The 18,361-nt window shown below is 46.3% G+C and overlaps 1 long non-coding RNA gene across 1 annotated transcript; it reads left to right on the top strand.

Annotated features, from left to right (window-relative positions):
* Positions 1-14,866: 14,866 nt before the first annotated feature.
* On the top strand, positions 14,867-18,113 carry LOC143768339 (uncharacterized). The gene is made up of 3 exons (XR_013213830.1): positions 14,867-14,887; positions 16,861-17,935; positions 18,023-18,113. It is a non-coding gene; the product is annotated as an uncharacterized LOC143768339 (long non-coding RNA).
* The last annotated feature ends 248 nt before the right edge of the window (positions 18,114-18,361 follow it).

Here is an 18,361-nt window from a genome sequence, read left to right as displayed (position 1 = left end):
CGTAATCAGCCATCTTTCTTCTTCACGAAGAAGAACCCTGCTGCCACCGGCGAGGATGACGGCCTGATGTGCCCTTTGCTCAAGCTTTCAGCAATGTAATCTTTTAACGCTTGTCTCTCCGGACCGGAGATGTTAAACATCCTTGCTTTAGGCAATTTGGCCCCTCGTTTAAACCTGATAGAACAGTCATAAGGACGATGTGGCGGCAACTCTGAACAACCCTTCTCAGAGAACACATCCACAAAATCCTGAAGTGACTCCGGAACGCTTGAAGTCACTGCAGCCACACATGTGGCCAGGCAATTCTCCTGGCAGAACTCGCTCCACCGAATTATGTCCTGAGTTTTCCAGTCAATTACCGGGTTGTGCATAGACAACCAAGGAAAACCCAAAACCACCTGAGCAGGAAGATTCCTGAGCACCTTACATGTAACCCGCTCGGAATGTAGAACTCCAATGTGGAGTTTCACCTCAGCCACAAATTCAGTAATCTCCCCCTGAGAGAGAGGAGCAGCATTGATGGTGACCAAGCGGATAGGATGAGACAGTTTTTCAATCCTAAAACCTGCTGTGCACGCAAACTCCTCATCAATGAGATTTGTGGCTGAACCACTATCCACAAAAACAGTAATTGGCAGCTCACTGCCAGCAACAAAAACCTTAGCAGGGAGCATGCACTGAGAAACCACCATGGAGGATATACATAAGCTCAGACTGGTCTCCTCCACCCCCTCTGAGCTTAGAAGTTTTCCGCCGTTGCGTTTTTCTTAGGCAGCAGAGGACAGATGTTAATAAAATGACCCGTTTTACCACAGTAAAAACAGGCTCCCTGCTTACTGAGCTCAGGGACTGGACCCTTCACATGTGACACCACTGAGATTTGCATAGGCTCTGTGGGCTCACCTGCAGCAACCTCACGTGAACCTAAACCCTCTCCCATAGGCGGTGTCTCATGCTTTCCCTAACGCAAATGGCGATCAATGTGGACAACCAGACTCATGGCGGAATCTAGAGAAGTAGGAGTCTCGTACATCAGAAGGGCTTTTTTAACCCTTCCAGAAATCCCATGTATAAACTGACTCCGCAATGCTGGATCATTCCATTGTGTATCGATCGCCCAGCGACAAAATTCAGAACAGTAATCCTCTGCAACTCGCTCCCCCTGGCGAATAGAGCATATCTTAGATTCTGCTAGAGCCATTTTGTCAGGTTCATCGTAGATTTTCCCAAGACAGGAAAAAAAACTCTCCACAGAGTCAAATGCAGCAGAATCAGATGGCAAAGAAAACGCCCAAGCTTGGGGATCCCCACTTAACAATGACAACACCAGGCCCACACGCTGATCCTCATTACCTGAAGATATCGGGCGCATACGGAAGTATAGTTTGCAAGCTTCACGAAAAGAAACAAATTTACTGCGTTCCCCAGCAAATTTTTCAGGCAAAGGAAATTTAGGCTCAGCAACTCTTCCCGTCGCTCCAGCTTGCACATTAGACACTTCTAGTCCCTGTTGCTGTACTGCCCCCCTTAACTCCGTGACCTGTAGGGACAGCGCCTCCAACTGGCGGGTTATGGAAGTCATGGGATCCATGACAAAACACAAAAAAAAGAAACCCCTTTTTTGTGTGTGTATGTGTTGTTGGGCCGATAATAATGTCATAGAGAGACTAGGTGAGCAAGAGCTAATAACCCGGGCCCCTGCAGTTTCCCTCAGACTAGGGAAATCCTGACTGACCTACCTGGAGTTTACACTGAAGGTGTGCATGTCCAGGCCTCGAACCTCACCCTGTCTCCTGAGCTCAGCCCTAGGCTGAAACCTCCACCCATCACTGTTGTGAATTCTGCTCTTGAGTTCCCCCCGGTGGTTATGCAGTTGTCCCTGGGTTGCAATCCTGGGCAGGTGTTCCTGCTGATTGCAGCTCTGACTGGGGTATTTAGGTGTGCAGGATTCATTAGCCCTTGCCAGTTGTCCATTGTTCTTGGAGGTTATGCATCTCTGTCTGGTTCCTCCTGCCCTGCTGCCAAATCAGCCAAGATAAGTGTCTGGTTTTGTTTCTGCTGCACACATGCGGTGTGCTTTACAATTCAGTGCTATTCATTGTTTTTTCTTGTCCAGCTTAGACTGTGTTTGGATATTTTCAGTCAAGTTGGATTCTCAGGAGATGCAGAGATACATTCCTTGTCTTTAGTTAGATGGTGGAATTTTGTATTATCTGCTGTGGATATTTTTAGGGTTTTAATACTGACCGCTTAGTATTCTGTCCTATCCTTTCCTATTTAGCTAGCAAGGCCTCTTTTGCTAAATCCTGATTTCTGCCTGCGTTTGTCTTTCCTCTTATACTCACAGTCAATATTTGTGGGGGGCTGCCTATCCTTTGGGATTCTGCTCTGAGGCAAGATAGAATTCCCATTTCCATCTATAGGGGTATTTAGTCCTCCGGCTGTGTCGAGGTGTCTAGGATGTTAGGTACACCCCACGGCTACTTCTAGTTGCGGTGTCAGTTTGGGGTTTGCGGTCAGTACAGGTTCCACCTTCTCCTGAGAAAGTCTCATGCGGCTCCAAGGTCACCGGATCATAACACACCACCCAGTGAAGATGTTATTCCCCAATACCCACAGTTAGCACAGACAAGGATAAAGGAAAATATACACCACGCCGCAGTCACTCAGGAATACACTATAAATGTGCAGGGCAAAATAAATACAAATATAGGAAGGAGTAAATAAGACAAAGGAAAATACACCACCAGCAACGAATCTCCAACCACCAGCTCTCCTCACCAGACCGAGATAACAACGCACAAGACAGAAGCTATAATCGGCGACGCCCAAAGATCAGGAGAACTATTTAAAGGCAGTGGGCATGGCCCAGCTTCCAATCCAAGGATTAGGTAAATTAACCCCGGAACAGCTAGATAAAATCTAGCAGACGCCAATGAGCAAATAGTGGTCAAAAGCGGAATTACCGCTGTCTGTCGGACGACCTGGTCTGAACAGCGTCCGACATGACACATTGAACATGGACGCACAGGAAGCGCGTCTTTACCTCCTCCCATCGGCGCCCGTGTCACATGACCGCGGGTCACCAATGGGTTGGCATGTCAGCAGGACTATAGAACAAACACTAGCGCACTACAATTCTATGGATACATATATGAGAGGTGCAGAGAAGTGGCAATGTAACATAGGAAATGAAAAAAGAAAAAGATCCACTCCAAATAATACTGCACACCACTACTGAATACAAATATAAAAAGGTAAACTTTTATTGATGCAGTAATCTAAAAACATCTAAAACAGACTGAAACCCCACCAACCTCGAAAGATCCTGCCAATAGTAACAAAGGTCAAGAAAATATAAATATCTGAAATAATATATATTAATATAAAGTATGATACAGAATGCCAATATATGACCTGACCCTTTATCTAATAGCCCAAATGGCTAGTGAGTACCCCGGGGGTAAGTATGTACAGAGGGAAAAATAACCGCCTGTCTGGTTGGAACATAGCACAACAATCAATACCATACTATACACTGCCGTACCTGTGTGCCAAAAAGGTTGCCAAGATGCATGGATAGAACCAAGGAAGGTGGCAAAAAACGCAAATGATACCACAGTGTGTAAACAAACTTGGCTGCACTGCAGCGATAATAACCGCACTGCTATGCCCCATAAAGTGCAAAGGAGCGTTGTCCCATGATCTCTGAACAGAGGCGTGAACTCAAAAAAGGCACAGAAGGAAGCCTGGGACCAGCAATGCGCGGGACCCAAACCGAGGCAGGTAACCACCGGGGAAGAAGGAGAGGGCAGGGATCATACTCACATTCCGATGTCTGTCACGCCCCCCGCCGGCGTCCACAGGGTTAAAACTGCTTTCGGCAAGAGCGCTGCTAATATGCATGCGCTGCTGCCGAGAGCTTCCCTGCACTTAATGTATCAGCGCCGGTAGTAACAGCGGTGATGTCACCGCTGTGCTCTGCTTTACGGCCAGCGCTGACACAGTCAGGGCAGGGAAGCTCTCGGCAGCATCGCGTGCATATTAGCAGCGCTCCTGCCGAAAGCATTTTTAACCCTGTGGATGCCGGGGGACGTGACAGACATCAGAATGTGAGTATGTACTGTTTTGTTTTTTTTGTTTTTTTTAAACTTTTACAATGGTAACCAGGATAAATATCGGGTTACTAAGCGCGGCCCTGCGCTTAGTAACCCGATATTTACCCTGGTTACAAGTGAACACATCGCTGGATCGGCGTCACACACGCCGATCCAGCGATGACAGCGGGTGATCAGCGACCAAAAAAAAGGTCCTGATCATTCCCATCGACCAACGATCTCCCAGCAGGGGCCTGATCGTTGGTCACTGTCACACATAACGAGATCGTTAGCGGGATCGTTGCTACGTCACCAAAAGTGTGACGTTGCAACGATATCGTTAACAATATCGTTATGTGTGACTCAGCCTTTAGACCTTCTGACAATAAGGTGGTTAAGCATTGAGAAGATGGTAGCACTGCCCAGTGGTGGACAAAAAATCGGAGTCTTCCCCCCACTGGGATTTTGGCGTCATTGGTGTTTGGGATCAGACTTGGGGGGAGGCTTATTGAAAAGGAATCCCCTTTCTTTTCTATCTTTCCAGGGTCTGCCCCGAACAGACCTGTCGTCTGACCGGCCGCGGCCCCCTCTATATCTGGATTCACGAAAGGACGAACGAGAGGTCTCCCATCAGCGCCTAGGAAAGGAAGGAGGTGGAAAACGCTTTTTCTTGTCCGATGCTTTCTCAAGGCACCTCTTACAGAATCAATTGAAGCATCTGCTAGGAATCTTGCGGCGCCCTGTAGAGAGGGTAATGCTTCAAGTAGTCTCTCCCTCGGGCATTTGTTTTTAATCTGGTCACTTAGTTCCATAGCACGTGCTGTGCAAGTGGCAGCAACCCCGGGTTTAAACGACCATGTCGCTGCTTCCCAAGCTGATTTTAGAAAGGCATCTGCTTTCTTGTCAAGGGGATCTCTTAGGGCTCCCATGTCCTCAAATGGCAACGCTACTCCTTTAGAGGTGCTAGCAATGGTTGTGTGACACCCGGGAGACCGAGGTACCCAGCACCAGATCAAAGAGGTCCGTCTCTTGAGGGGGATGTCACTAGTGGCTTGACCCGGTGCTGTGGCCTCAGGCGATGCACAGTGCAAGGGATATCATGAAGGAACAGACACTTACTTGATCAGCAGCAGGTCCTCTCAGCTGTGATGACCCCGATCCTGGATCGATGGCTATTGTCCAAATGAAAGACTGAGGCGCTGAAACGTTTAACCAGTTTATTTCAACAAAAAGGGATTTGCAACCAATACTGTCACCGGAGTCTGTATAAGAACTCTGAATTACTTTGACCCTGTCAGGATTTCCACCTCTTATTATGCGCAGTTTCTGTATGGCCCTGCTGCTGTATGTGAACTGGCTGCTGACCCAATCTGTCTCTTCTGTGTTCTGGTTCGACGGACAACCCGAGTCCTTTTTGTCGGCTTACCCCCTTTGGGAGTACCGCTGAACTCTGTGTCTGTTGCTGCGTCTTACCCTGGTGAAGCTGATATCACCTCACTTTCTTCCGGTTGCTGTATTATATATAACGAATATAGCCACGGATCCGGTATCCGTCTCTGCGCCTATTTTGGGTAGAAATTATTGCTACCCGATTCTTACAATGTCCTTTTTCTCTATTCCTCTTTTCCTACTATGGGTATTACAGGCCTATAATCCGTCATAGGGCTGTTAGGAGTTCAGTTATACGACCTCTCACTTTCAGCTCCTCAACCCAACTGCCAGTCCTTTTCTCAGACCAGAATAGATCAAGGGGAGTCTCTGGAGCTCCCCCTTCTGGCCAGAGATGGTAGTGCAGTCTTGCTATTTTAATATTTGTATTTGGTGTCAATAACTATTTTTGTGGCAAATACCCCTAGGGGCGCCACAGTTGCATCTAACTTAGGAGCATTTTCCCACTTTTCACAGACCTCTTCATCAAAGGGGTACTTGCGCTTCAATGCCTGAGGGATAGATATCTTTTTATTGGTTTTTTTCCACTCTTTTGATTAAATTCATGATATTATCATGGAAGGGAAAAAATGTACTCTTTTTTCCCTCCAAGTTGCTGAACATAGTGTCCTGAATTGATCGCGGCTCTCTAGGGGTTTCTACCTCCATAGTTGCTCTAACAAGTTTGAGCAGTTTCCTGATATCTTCGGATTGAAAATAAGGGTGGCCATACTTCTCATCCTCATACTCCTCATCCGAGGAGTCCAGGTTGGAGGCATTAGAGGGGGTTAATTCTCCCGGTTCATCCCCTGAATCTATGCCAGACCCTTGTTCACTTGTTGGGGGAGGCGGGCCCTTTGCTGTATGATGTTTTAACTGCTCTTTAACAGTTGATTTGACTTCCTCCCGTATAATAGTTTTAATATTTTGCAATAGGGAAGAAGACTCTTCTGCTACCGTTTTGTCAATGCAAGGCTGGCAGATTTTCTTGCTGTGTAGTCTAGGGAGTGTTTCTTTGCATAGTGCACAGACCCTATTCTTCTGTTTGGAGGTGGCTTTCCTTCCCTAAAAGACACAGTGTACAGGGCATCAGAAGGTGTGATTCACCTTACAAAGGCACTCACCCCTCCAGGACCCTGGGTACCCAGGTAGCTTGTGCCTCTTCACTCATTTTGGGCGCAGGCACCGCCGGTGTGTCCGGATCCATCGCTGGTTCAGTCATTTTAGCAGGCAGTCCGCATGCTGTAAAGAACCAGCGTTCCTCTGGGCTGCTTCTATTATATAGCAGGAGCGGTGTGCGCGCCTCTGGAACAACTTCCGGCTCCCTCGGCGTGTAACGTCACTCCCGTGCGACCGGAAGTAGTCACCTTACACTTCGGCGCCAGCGTCAGTGAAGGACACGCCCCTTATCCCAGGACCAGCCTCCTGCCCAGAGTGGACGCCGGGGAGTCCAGCGGGGGGGATGAGGCGCGGCACGCAGCAGCCCTTCACCCAGACAGCACTGTACGAGATGCCGACAAGTACGGCTGCCCCCACCGCGGACTTCAGCCTCCGGACTGGCAATCATCAGAGGGAGATCTCTCCAGAGGTAGGAGCTCTGCTGCAGGCATCCACCTGCAGGAACAGGAAACCAAAACTGAGGAGAGAGGTTCCGCCCCATTCTTTTATCTCTGCTGCAGGTTTCCTGTTCCTGGGGGCGGATGCCATCTCTCACATACGGTGCTGTCATGGTGAAGGGAAAATTAAGTTTTGCCATATTTGATGAACAGGACCAGGTTTCTGGTAATAAAAGGCACGTCATCTCCTTGAGTTTTCGTGGAGCCTCCTCTCCAAATTAATGCTATCGGGCTACTTAGTGAAAGCTTCATCTCTAGATCAACCCATTTTTTACTGAGTTTGTGATGGAACAGGTCTAGGTTGCAAGTTCCAAGGGATGCATAATTGTAATGAGAAAAATCAGGTAGGCTCAGTCCCTCGGATTGTTTAGTTCTGCTCAGGAGATGGTATGATAAGCGTGGGTGTCTGCCAGACCATACAAATCTCCTTATTGCTGTCTTGAGTCTGGAGAAAAAGGAGGCTGGGAGAAACAAAGGAATGGTCTGGAAGAAATAAAGAAGGCACAGTAACAGGTCCATTTTGATTGCATTAACTCTTCCAAGCCAGGATAAATGTAGTTTGTTCCATTTCTCCAGATCAAGCTCTGCCCTTTGTAGAGCTATTTTATAATTGGCATCATATAATTGTGATGATTTGGCAGTAAGCTTTTATACCCAAATAGGCTAGGGAGTCAGTTCGCCATCTAAATGGAAAGGAGGAGCACAGCTGGGAGACCAAGGATGGTGGCAACGAAATATTCAATATTTCGGATTTTTGTGAGTTAATTTTGAAATTACTTAGGGAACCAAATCTGTGCAATTCCGATATAATATTGGGCAGACTGGTAACAGGGGAGGTGATATACATAAGTATATCATTGTCAAAAAGAGCCAATTTGTGTTCATCTGATTGGGTACTCCATCCAGCTATAGATGCATTATTGCGGATTGCGACTGCTAAATGTTCCATAATTAATACATATAATAAGGGTGACAATGGGCACCCTTGTCTCGTACCGTTCCGTATGTGAAAGGGATCTGACAGCAAACCGTTCACCTTAACCTGAGCAGAAGGGGACTCGTAAAGAGCCTTAATACTTCAAAGCGCCTTCCTATGTAATCCAATTCCTTTGAGCGTTTGATACATAAATTCCCAACCCACTCTGTCGAATGCTTTTTCAGCATCTGTCAACAACATGCACATGGGGTCTCCTCCCCTGCCGGCTCTGTCAATCAAGGAGATGGATCTAATTGTATTATCTCTTGCCTCTCTTCCAGGAACAAAACCTACTTGATCCTGATTGACCAAATGCGGCAAGAGACAACTGAGTCTCTTCGAAATCATTTTGGCATAAATTTTGACATCTACATTTATGAGAGAAATAGGGCAGTAAATGCTGCATAGAGAGAGATCCTTTTTGGGTTTTGGGATGACTGTCATGTGTGCAATTAGGGCCTGTGGGGGGGAAGGAACCCCCTGAGGAAATAAAATTACATGTCGATAGGAATGGAGGGCAGAGCAGATCCGAGAACTGCTTATAAAAGCCTGCCGTGTATCCATCGGGGCCAGGGCTTTTACCTAGTTTCAAATCCCGAATCACCGAGGTAACCTCTTCCAGGGAGAAGTCATTCTCTAGATCCGCTAGGGTCTCATCAGAGATTGTGGGTAGTTTATTAGCTTGTATATAGGACTTAATCTTGTCTTGAAATGTATGAGTGGGAAGATCTTTAAAGTGGCCATTTATATTATAGAGAGATCTATAATAGTCATAAAAACCAGATAGGATGTCTTTGGGACTATGAACCCTTTTACCCTCGGCATTTTTAATGTGTGAAATGAATGTTTGTGGTCCCCGTGGATGTAGGGCTCTCGCTAGATATCTGCCACTTTTGTTACCTAGATGATAGAAACGACTTCTAATTCGTTCTCTGAAACAGCGGGATTTTTGATCCAAAATTGTAAGTAATTTTTGTCTGGCTGTAGATAAATCCGACAAAATAAGTGTGGAAGGGTTCTGTTTATGTTGCATCTCTAGTGTATGAATCTGTGAGGAGAGATCGGCAATATTTGTTAAGCATTCCTTCTTGATACGAGCTCCCTGTGATATAAATACACCCCGTAAGACACTCTTCAGGGCCACCCATTGCATTGAGGGGGACGTCGGGTCACCAGCATGATCAGCCACAAAACCCTCAATTGAGTGTTTTACCTCTGAGACACAAGTCTGATCTTGTAATAAGTTTTCGTTTAACCGCCAGGAGAAGCTAGGTCTCGCAGAGGGGTCCAACTGTATCGAAAAGAATATGGGTGCATGGGTGCACGTCCGCCCCCACCCCAGAGTCTAAAACAATGGGAGAAAAAAAAAAAAATCGATTCTACTATATATAGAGTGTATCTGGGAGTAAAAACTATAGTCTCTTGTATCTGGGTGGAGGGCCCACCACACGTCCATCAGTCGCAAGTCACACATCTGCTTCTTCACTTTTTTTAATGGAGGACAAAGGATAAGAGGTCTTACCTGATACATCGATTAGGGGGTTCATTGGGTGATTGAAGTCACCTCCGAGGACTATCGTCAGGGTTCCTGCAAATTTCTCTAGAAGCCTCTTACATATGGAGCCAAATTTCTGCTGGCCTTGATTAGGAAAATAAACATTAGCCAAAATAAGTGCGCGCATCCCCCAAGCCACTTTCAAGAAAATATATCTTCCTTCAGTGTCGACTATCGAGTCAAGGATTTCTGGTAAGAAGGATTTATGGAACCCAATAGACACTCCCTTAGATTTAGAGTGGGGATTTGTACTGTGGAACCATTTGGGGTAATTGTGGGATGTGCAATTAGGGGTCACCCCGGTCTTAAAGTGTGTGTCTCCTGGAGCATTAAAATTGAGACACGTTTGTGGTTAGAGTATAAGATTTGTCTTCTTTTCTCGGGTATATTCAGCCCTTTTACATTATGGGAACAAAATTTAATTCCGGTCATATCTAGAATAGACGTTCATGGATTGATTATGTGGACATTGAGACCAGACCCTAGGGGGGTTTAAATGTAATTTGTGTGTGAGGGACAGGCCAAGGGGTTGGGGAGAGAAGGGAGAGGGAAAAGAAGGAGAAAGACAAGAAGAGGGAAAGGTTAGATGTATGGTGCATGAGCACCGAAGGTGAGAGACCATGATGCGGTTATTTGGCGAGAAGCCACCAAACGCAACAGTCGGGGTAGGAAGAAGCCGGAGGTGAGAACTAGCCTCTATCAGCCTCCCCCACAACCTAGTTAAATACAATGTTGTGTCAAACTTTGCTAATCAATATCTGATCCTGACCAGACGAAGTTTGAGATCAAACTTAACAGTAGAAACAATAAAATGAATAATTACACTCTATAATCTTCAATGTTGTTCCTGTAAAAAAATAACAGGATCAGAAAAAGAAGAAACCAAAAAGAAATGGTCCACATGACGGGACATGGGCAATCCAAGATCAAACCCTTTCAAGAGCTGAGGTCACTCATTGGGGTTTGTGTGTATACAGCATTCCACATAGGAAAAAAAGAAGAGGTAGGGACAAAAATAAGCCCCCTCATGTTAGGACTGGAGGGGAACTATTTTTCTTATGTTGCTTGGCGTGTGGAGTTTTCAGCCATCTTGGAGGGATATCAGGCAGTTGGGGAGAGTATGGCCAATCAGGAAGGTCAGTCAATGGCAACTCAAAAGGTACCCAGAAAATTAGCCACGTCCCCCAGATTACAAAAGGTGGCCGATTTCCCTCCTTTAAAGGCTATCAGCTGGAATGGAAATCCCCACTTATATGGAATGTCTCTTTCTTTAAGGAGGGATAGTAGAGGCCGTAGTACTCTTCTGAGCTGTAGTGTATGCCTAGATAAGTTTGAAAGTAGTAAGATTTGTGTTCCACAGTAATTAATGGTGCCTTTCTGTCTGGCCGCCAGCATAATAGCTTCCTTGACTTTGTAGTAATGTACTCTGCAGATAACGTCTCTAGGTCTTGATTCTGATGTCGGTTTGGGTCCAAGAAATCTGTGTATACGGTCAAATTCTATTGAGCCCGCCCCTTCATCATTTAATATTTCCAGGAACAGTTTTTGAACTGTGGAATCTAGCTCAGATGGGCTCACAGATTCAGGGAGGCCATGAATTCTAATGTTGTTTCGCCTATTGCGGTTTTCTAGGTCTTCCACTCCCGTCGCACACTCCTCCAATCTCAAAGTGTGGCTAGTGATCACCTCTCTGTGAGTTTGTAACTCTTGTAAGATAATTTCTTTGGACTTCTCCACTTCCTCTACTTGAGATGTGAATTCTGATTTTAGAGTATGCAGTTCTTTTTTGTAGGAATTTTCAATGCAGCAGGCGAAAATTTCCAGGTCTTTTTTTGTGGGGAGCGTTCTAATAAATTTGCTCAGGTCATTCACAGTCATGTCGTCTGATAGTTCACTATTGTCATCCCCCTCCTCTGTTGCTCTTTCTGGTGATCCCTGGGAAGCTGAAGGGTCATGTAATAAAGAATAGTCATTTGAGATGTTAATGGAAGATTTTGATCTTGTGCTTCTGTACTGGCTGTTTGTATTTAGGAAAGGATCCATATTGTCAGAATGAGCTGCAGAATCCGGAGGTGGACCAGTACGTCTTTTGGATTTGCCCATATACCTCAGCTGATCTTAATGGTTAATATATGGCTGTGGGGGGGACTTGTGGGGCAAAGATGGCTACATCATACAGCCAGTTTCTCCTACAGCAAACACCTCTCCCCAAATAGGATCTCCCACTCAAGTAGGGATATGGCATGGAATCGTGTGTGCTCCGAGCAAAGCAGCTGGTATGAAGTTATTTTCTGGTAAGCACCTGTCCGTCTATATAATGGCGGTGTTTGGCGCCAAAAGGAGAGTCAGAGGGGGTAGAGGGAAAATCAAGGTAAGGTCTCCACAGCTTTGCCAAAGAACGGTCCCTAGGCACTTCACCTGGTATAGATGGGTCTAATATGTGGTAGCACACAGTGAGGGGACGATAGAGAGTGGGAGCAGGGGTGTGCTTCAGGCAGCCCGGGTCGCGAGCCGTCAGCTCTCAGCGACTCCTGCACTAAGATGGCCGCCGCAGCAGCGAGTGTCCTTCTCCTGTCCCGCCGGCACTTCCACACTCACCGGGATCGTTCCGTGCTGTGCCACGGTCTCCCTCCTTGCCTCACGTGTCGGCGCCGGTCCCATGTTCCCTTCCTCCCCCACTGGCAGGCGGTCCATCTCCGGGGATCAGCAGGAGAGCAGCAATGGCGTCCCTTCCTCCAGGTGCTGCGCACACTATCTGGTGTCCCGCCGCCGCAAGATCTTCCTCGGTGCAGGCCCCGGGTGGAGGCAGTTGAGAAGCCTTGTGGTCACCGGTCCTGGAGGGTGTTTTCCAGCGGTTAGGCGTGCGTTTAGGGTCTCGGGTTATTAGGGTCTCAGGAGCTCCTTCCAGACACGTCTGCTTGGTGTGAGGTCCCCAAAATTACTTTTTTTGGTCGCTGCAACATTGCAATAAAATGCAATAATGGGCGATCAAAAGAATGTATCTGCACCAAAGTAGTATTAATAAAAACGTCAGATAAGCACACAAAAAGTAAGCCCTCACCAAGCCCCAGATCCCAAAAAATGGAGACGCAATGGGTATCGGAAAATGGCATTTTTTTTTATTTTTTTTTAACAAACGGTGGATTTTTTTTTTCACCACTTTGATAAAAAATAACCTAGACATGTTTGGTGTCTATGAACTCATAATGACCTGGAGAATCAAAATAAAAAAAAGTCAAATAAAAAACTAGTGTGGGATTGCACTTTTTTGCAATTTCACCACACTTGGAATTTTTTTCCCGTTTTCTCTTACATGACATGGTAAAACCAATGATGTAGTTCAAAATTACAACTCGTCCCACAAAAAAAAACAAGCCCTCACATGGCCATTTTGACGGAAAAATAAAAAAAAGTTATGGCTCTGGGAAGAAGGGGAGCAAAAAACAAAAATGCAAAACCAAAAAATATCCATGGTCGTTAAAGGAGTTGTCTGGTCTAAAACTACAATCCTGCAGTCACTGACTGCAGACTTGTGAATACTCACACCATGCACTGCTTACTGTGAGGATTCTCCGATGTCAACACTGGGAACGGCAATCATGTGACTGCAAGTAAGTGATTTGCATATTTCCGGCCACAATCCGACTATGCAAGTAAATTGAGTGAGGCCGCGCCTATCTAGTCGGATTCTGACCGGGGGTATACATATCACATACTTGCAGCCTCATGACCACTATTCCCAATGCTAAAACCGGAAAATCCTCACAGCAAGCAGTGCATCTGTACCCTTGGGTGTCAGCCCTCGCTAGGCACTGTGGCTTTAAAGGGAACCTGTCACCCCGTTTTTTCCGTATGAGATAAAAATACTGTTAAATAGGGCCTGAGCTGTGCATTGCAATAGTGTATTTTGTGGACCCCGATTCCCCACCTATGCTGCCGAAATACGTTACCAAAGTAGTCGTTTTCGCCTGTCAATCAGGCTGGTCTGGTCAAAAGGGCGTGGTGTCTTCCCCCAGATCTTGCGTAGTTTTCCGTTGGTGGCGTAGTGGTGTGCGCATGCCCAAGGTCCCGAATCCACTGCACAGGGGAGTGAAAAGATCGCGATGTGCGGTATTTCATTGGTGATCGGTGGGGGCGGCCATCTTCCTTTGGCTGCGCGTGCGCAGAAGCGGCGCTTTGCTGGCCGCGGCTTCAGGAAAATGGCCGCGGGATGCCGCGCGTGCGCAGATGAAGATCGCAGCGGCCATTTTCCTGAAGCAAAGTTCGCATCTCGACTTCAGGAAAATGGCCGCCGCGATCTTCATCTGCGCACGCGCGGCATCCCGCGGCCATTTTCCTGAAGCCGCGGCCAGCAGAGCGCCGCTTCTGTGCACGCGCGGCCAAAGGAAGATGGCCGCGCCCACCGATCACCAATGAAATACCGCACATCGCGATCTTTTCACTCCCGTGTGCAGTGGATTAGGGACCTTGGGCATGCGCACACCACTACGCCACCAACGGAAAACTAAGCAAGATCTGGGGGAAGACACCACGCCCATATGACCAGACCAGCCTGATTGACAGGTGAAAACGACTACTTTGGTAACGTATTTCGGCAGCATAGGTGGGGAATCGGGGTCCACAAAATACACTATTGCAATGCACAGCTCAGGCCCTATTTAACAGTATTTTTATCTCATACGGAAAAAACGGGGTGACAGGTTCCCTTTAAGAGACCATGCTCCCCTCTGATTTGTGTGCACTTGGACAAGTCCTTTCTCCCCTGCAGTTTGCTGTGTGTTGGTTTTGGACAAGAAGCAGGAAGTGAAGAGGACCTTGTGTCAGATAGTGATGGGCAGTCCGGCTCTTTTTGGTGATCCGGCTCTCATGGCTCCGCTCACCAAAAAGAGCCGGCTCTTTTGGCTCACGAACCGGCTCTTTTTGGATCCTAAAAGGATCCCTATTCAATAGCTATTCAGGCGTCCGAAACTCCGCCCACCTACCGCAGAAACCCCGCCCACTTCTTAGAGCCAATTAAATTGAAGCGTGGGCGGGGTTTGCTCAGGTGGGCGGAGTTACGCCTCCCGAAGTCCGGGATTTTACGCCCAGTGAGAGCCATTCAGGAATTTTAGTGGCTCTCACTGGTGTGCCGGCTCCCGTCGTTCACAGCAGGGAGCCGGCTCTTTGTGTCGGCTCGTTCGTGAACGACACATCACTAGTGTCAGAGAAACTGGAGGTATGGTAGATGCTAGAATGTATGGGCTGCTAATTAAGGCTTGAACACATGGTTGTATGATTTGCATGAGAATCGCATCGCATCGCAATCCTCAGACTGGCCAGCAGTTCTCCTGACCTGAGACTGACCATGGAATAGAAATACAAGATGCTGTCTTAGTGAGAAGTAACACTGTTGTATGACTCGCATGAACAGAGGGTGTTATTCAGCCATCATCTGCCAGTAACATGCGCTGTTGGAGCAAAGTTGCAATTTTTAAACTCTCAATGCCACCGTCAAGCTCGTGACAGCAGTATTTACAGCATACTGGCAGGTGTACGCATCACAACTTGCCCATTATTTTATTTGTGACCTAATCCCGGACCGGAAACAGATTCTATGATGGTCAGGGGTCTGCTGAAGACCCCTGTTCGCGTCATGTTGGTACTCCTGTGAACATCAGCCCATGGGTGTTGGTCATGGGGGTGCTTTAATAACACTGTTGCATTACTGTATGTAACACGAGCAAGTTCCCTAAGGCTATACTAACATACAGATTCAATTTAAAAAAAAAAAAAGTCAAACTTCCAGTCACCTTCATTTTCAACAAATAAAAAGTAATAAAAGTTTATTGATACATTCTGAAAGTCCCATTTATGAAAATATTAATTGTCAGACCAGTAAATTTAATGAGAAATAATTTCTCCAGAATTGTGTTTTCGTCCATTGCGAAGCCATATAAAAATGTAGTATGTATGTACTCTCACATGAGATCAATAACATTGGCTTGTGGTGCAAAAAAGCAACTACACAGCTCTATATCCCACAAAATTAAAATTTGTACGGCAATCTGAAAATGTCAATAGTTTGGAATAAATTTCCTTGGTGGGATTTTTCCATCAACTGTGGCTTAGTTGTGAGGCTGTGATGGTGACCTCCCTGGGGATGCCTCAGCATCTGGGATGTCCTATAGCAGGAAGTGCGCAATGCGGGAACAGTTAACCACGTGCACAGGTGAGGCAGCTCGTCACAGAGTTTTCCTCAGGTTTTCCGCAGTTTACCTCAGGTCCTGATGGAGAGCACATTTACTTGCATTTAAATCAACTATCAGATTTTTACGTTCTTTTTGAATATGGAAACAACACTTCAAAATGGAACGGTGAGTAGAAGCCATTTGTCGACCACATATAGGTGAACTTAATTGCCACAAAAACTTGTGTTTCGAGCTCAGTAAGGATGTAACTTTTAGGCTGCGTTCACATTTGCGTTGTTGGGCACATCGTCATCGACGCATGCGTCATGCGCCCCTATCTTTAACTTGGGGGGCGCATGGACATGCGCCGGTATGCATTGTACTGCGTTTTACGACGCATGCGTCATATAGACGCACAAGACAGGGCGCAGGGGACGCTACTTGTAGCGTTGTCCCTGCGCCGAAATTCCCGATCTGTAGGATCTTATGACAACGCATGCGTCGCAAAACGCTGCGTTGTGTACATGCGTTGGTTGCGTAGCTGACGCTGCACCCAGCAACGCCAATGTGAACGTAGCCTAAGCGGTGTTAGAACCAACTAAAGAAAATAAACAATCAAAACTTCCAAAAGTAATGTTATCAAAAAATACAAAAAGTATTTATTGTACAATAGGGGTACATGGAAAAAGTGGAAGGAACCAACAAGCATGCACAGGCTGACAGGGCATGTAGTATGTGATTATATCATAGTCCAAATATATTACATATTCCCGATAGGCCTAATGAGTTGAAAAGAGAGTCCAGTGTATTCATGCAACATCACATGTAACAAGTATGTATACCTCATCCAGTGGCTGGGATTATGACACCGTGCACCCTCCCCTATACCACATATAATTGACATCTATGTTGATGAATTTCATTAAATGGGCCAGTGTGGTTACGTTTTTTCCATGAGGCTTTTAACAGGGTTGTATGCCTGTATCCAAAGTGGCCATTTTTATTTCTTTTGTCCCCATAGCCACCAACGGACACCGCTTACATGCTCGGTATGCCACAGGTTAACCAAATATATGTCCACACTTTTGAAAAGAGTATGCCTGAGCTTCAAGAGTGATTCAGAGATAAAAAGTGCCTTCGCTTCAACCAAGTATAAACTTAAATGTGTTGCCCAAAAGGGCACAAATATCCAATTCAGAGAGCTCAAGTATCTCCAATCCCTGGAATAGACTGTCGCCTTTATTGAAAGTCACGGCTTAATAGTAAATAAGCCTATTTGTTTTGAGTCAGGTACAAACAGACAATTTGGAGCCCTGCTCCATGCCCCTGGGGGAGCTAGATTCCCATTTGATGGATGCGCCTGTTCCTTTACAGCAAGCAGTTTTGAAGGAGACCCATGCCTAGAGCTTGAGCACACAGGGAGATCATGGATGGCAGTGGTTTAAAGACAAAATACGTCTGGCTACAAAGGCCGCCGGCTTGTATAATTGTCACTCAATGAATCACCACGTTCTGAAAGGGTTCCATTCATATCTATCGGTTACACTCAGGGTTTCCCAACTATCAACAGGAGGTATCGAACATAGCAAGGTTTCTTTTCTTTATGAACCCAAGAGCTGTAACTCTGGAGTACATTACAAGACCAAGCAAGGTCAATGATTTTTTTGAAAAGCTTAGAAGCCTTTGACTATTGAACTAGACCTCCCACAGAATACTGAAGACTATTGGAGATTCACCACCTATCAGATGAGAGGCACACATCTGAGCATACAGGAACCTCAGCTATACTAAGCATGTGAGGTTTTCATGGACTTTACAGCAGACCTAAAAAAGACATTGTATAGGGGAGTTTGAAGAGAGTCAGTCAGCAAAAGGTAATCTGGAATATTATACACGATAAGTGTATTTCTGTTCCCCCATAGGTAAGATACACAGATAAAGCCCTCAAAGACATCCAAGGAGAATACTGGAGGAGATAAGGACTAAATTTCTGGAGTGCATAGCAACTGTGCAAGATGGGGGATCAGAAGAAGACTACAATGAAATCCTACTTTACCTCCAGGCCCTTCTAATTCTTAAAAACCTCCAAAGGCCACGTGTTGTTCGTAACATAACAGTAAGTCGTCAGACCCTGTGGGTCAGCAGTCTTTGCTGAACCAGTTCAATAATTTTCCACATTTTAGGTTTCAGATTGGAATGGGAGGACCCATCACATGTACTGTGGCAGTCGCAGGACTATTGTCGGTGTGAAGACACAAGTGTTCCTCCACTCAGGTAGCATCGTTTGTGCTTTCAGAGTTAGAGGACTCTAAGGTTTCTCCAAGCCAGGGAACCCAGGCAACCACACTCCACATGGGGGACAAACCCCTCTCTTGTCCCCATGTAAAACCTGTTGGAGCGGTGCACTCTGGCTCGAGATTAACTTATTTTGCATACACTCCAAATCACTGAAAAAAAATATGTCAGACATGTCTTTACCGCTGGCCGACAGATCACCGCAAACTTTTTTGTGACGTGTACCA

This window comes from Ranitomeya variabilis, chromosome 1 (assembly GCF_051348905.1).
Source record: "Ranitomeya variabilis isolate aRanVar5 chromosome 1, aRanVar5.hap1, whole genome shotgun sequence".
Taxonomy (NCBI): Eukaryota; Metazoa; Chordata; class Amphibia; order Anura; family Dendrobatidae; genus Ranitomeya; species Ranitomeya variabilis.
Note: the sequence above shows the minus strand (reverse complement) of the source record. Positions and strands in the feature narration are given on the sequence as shown.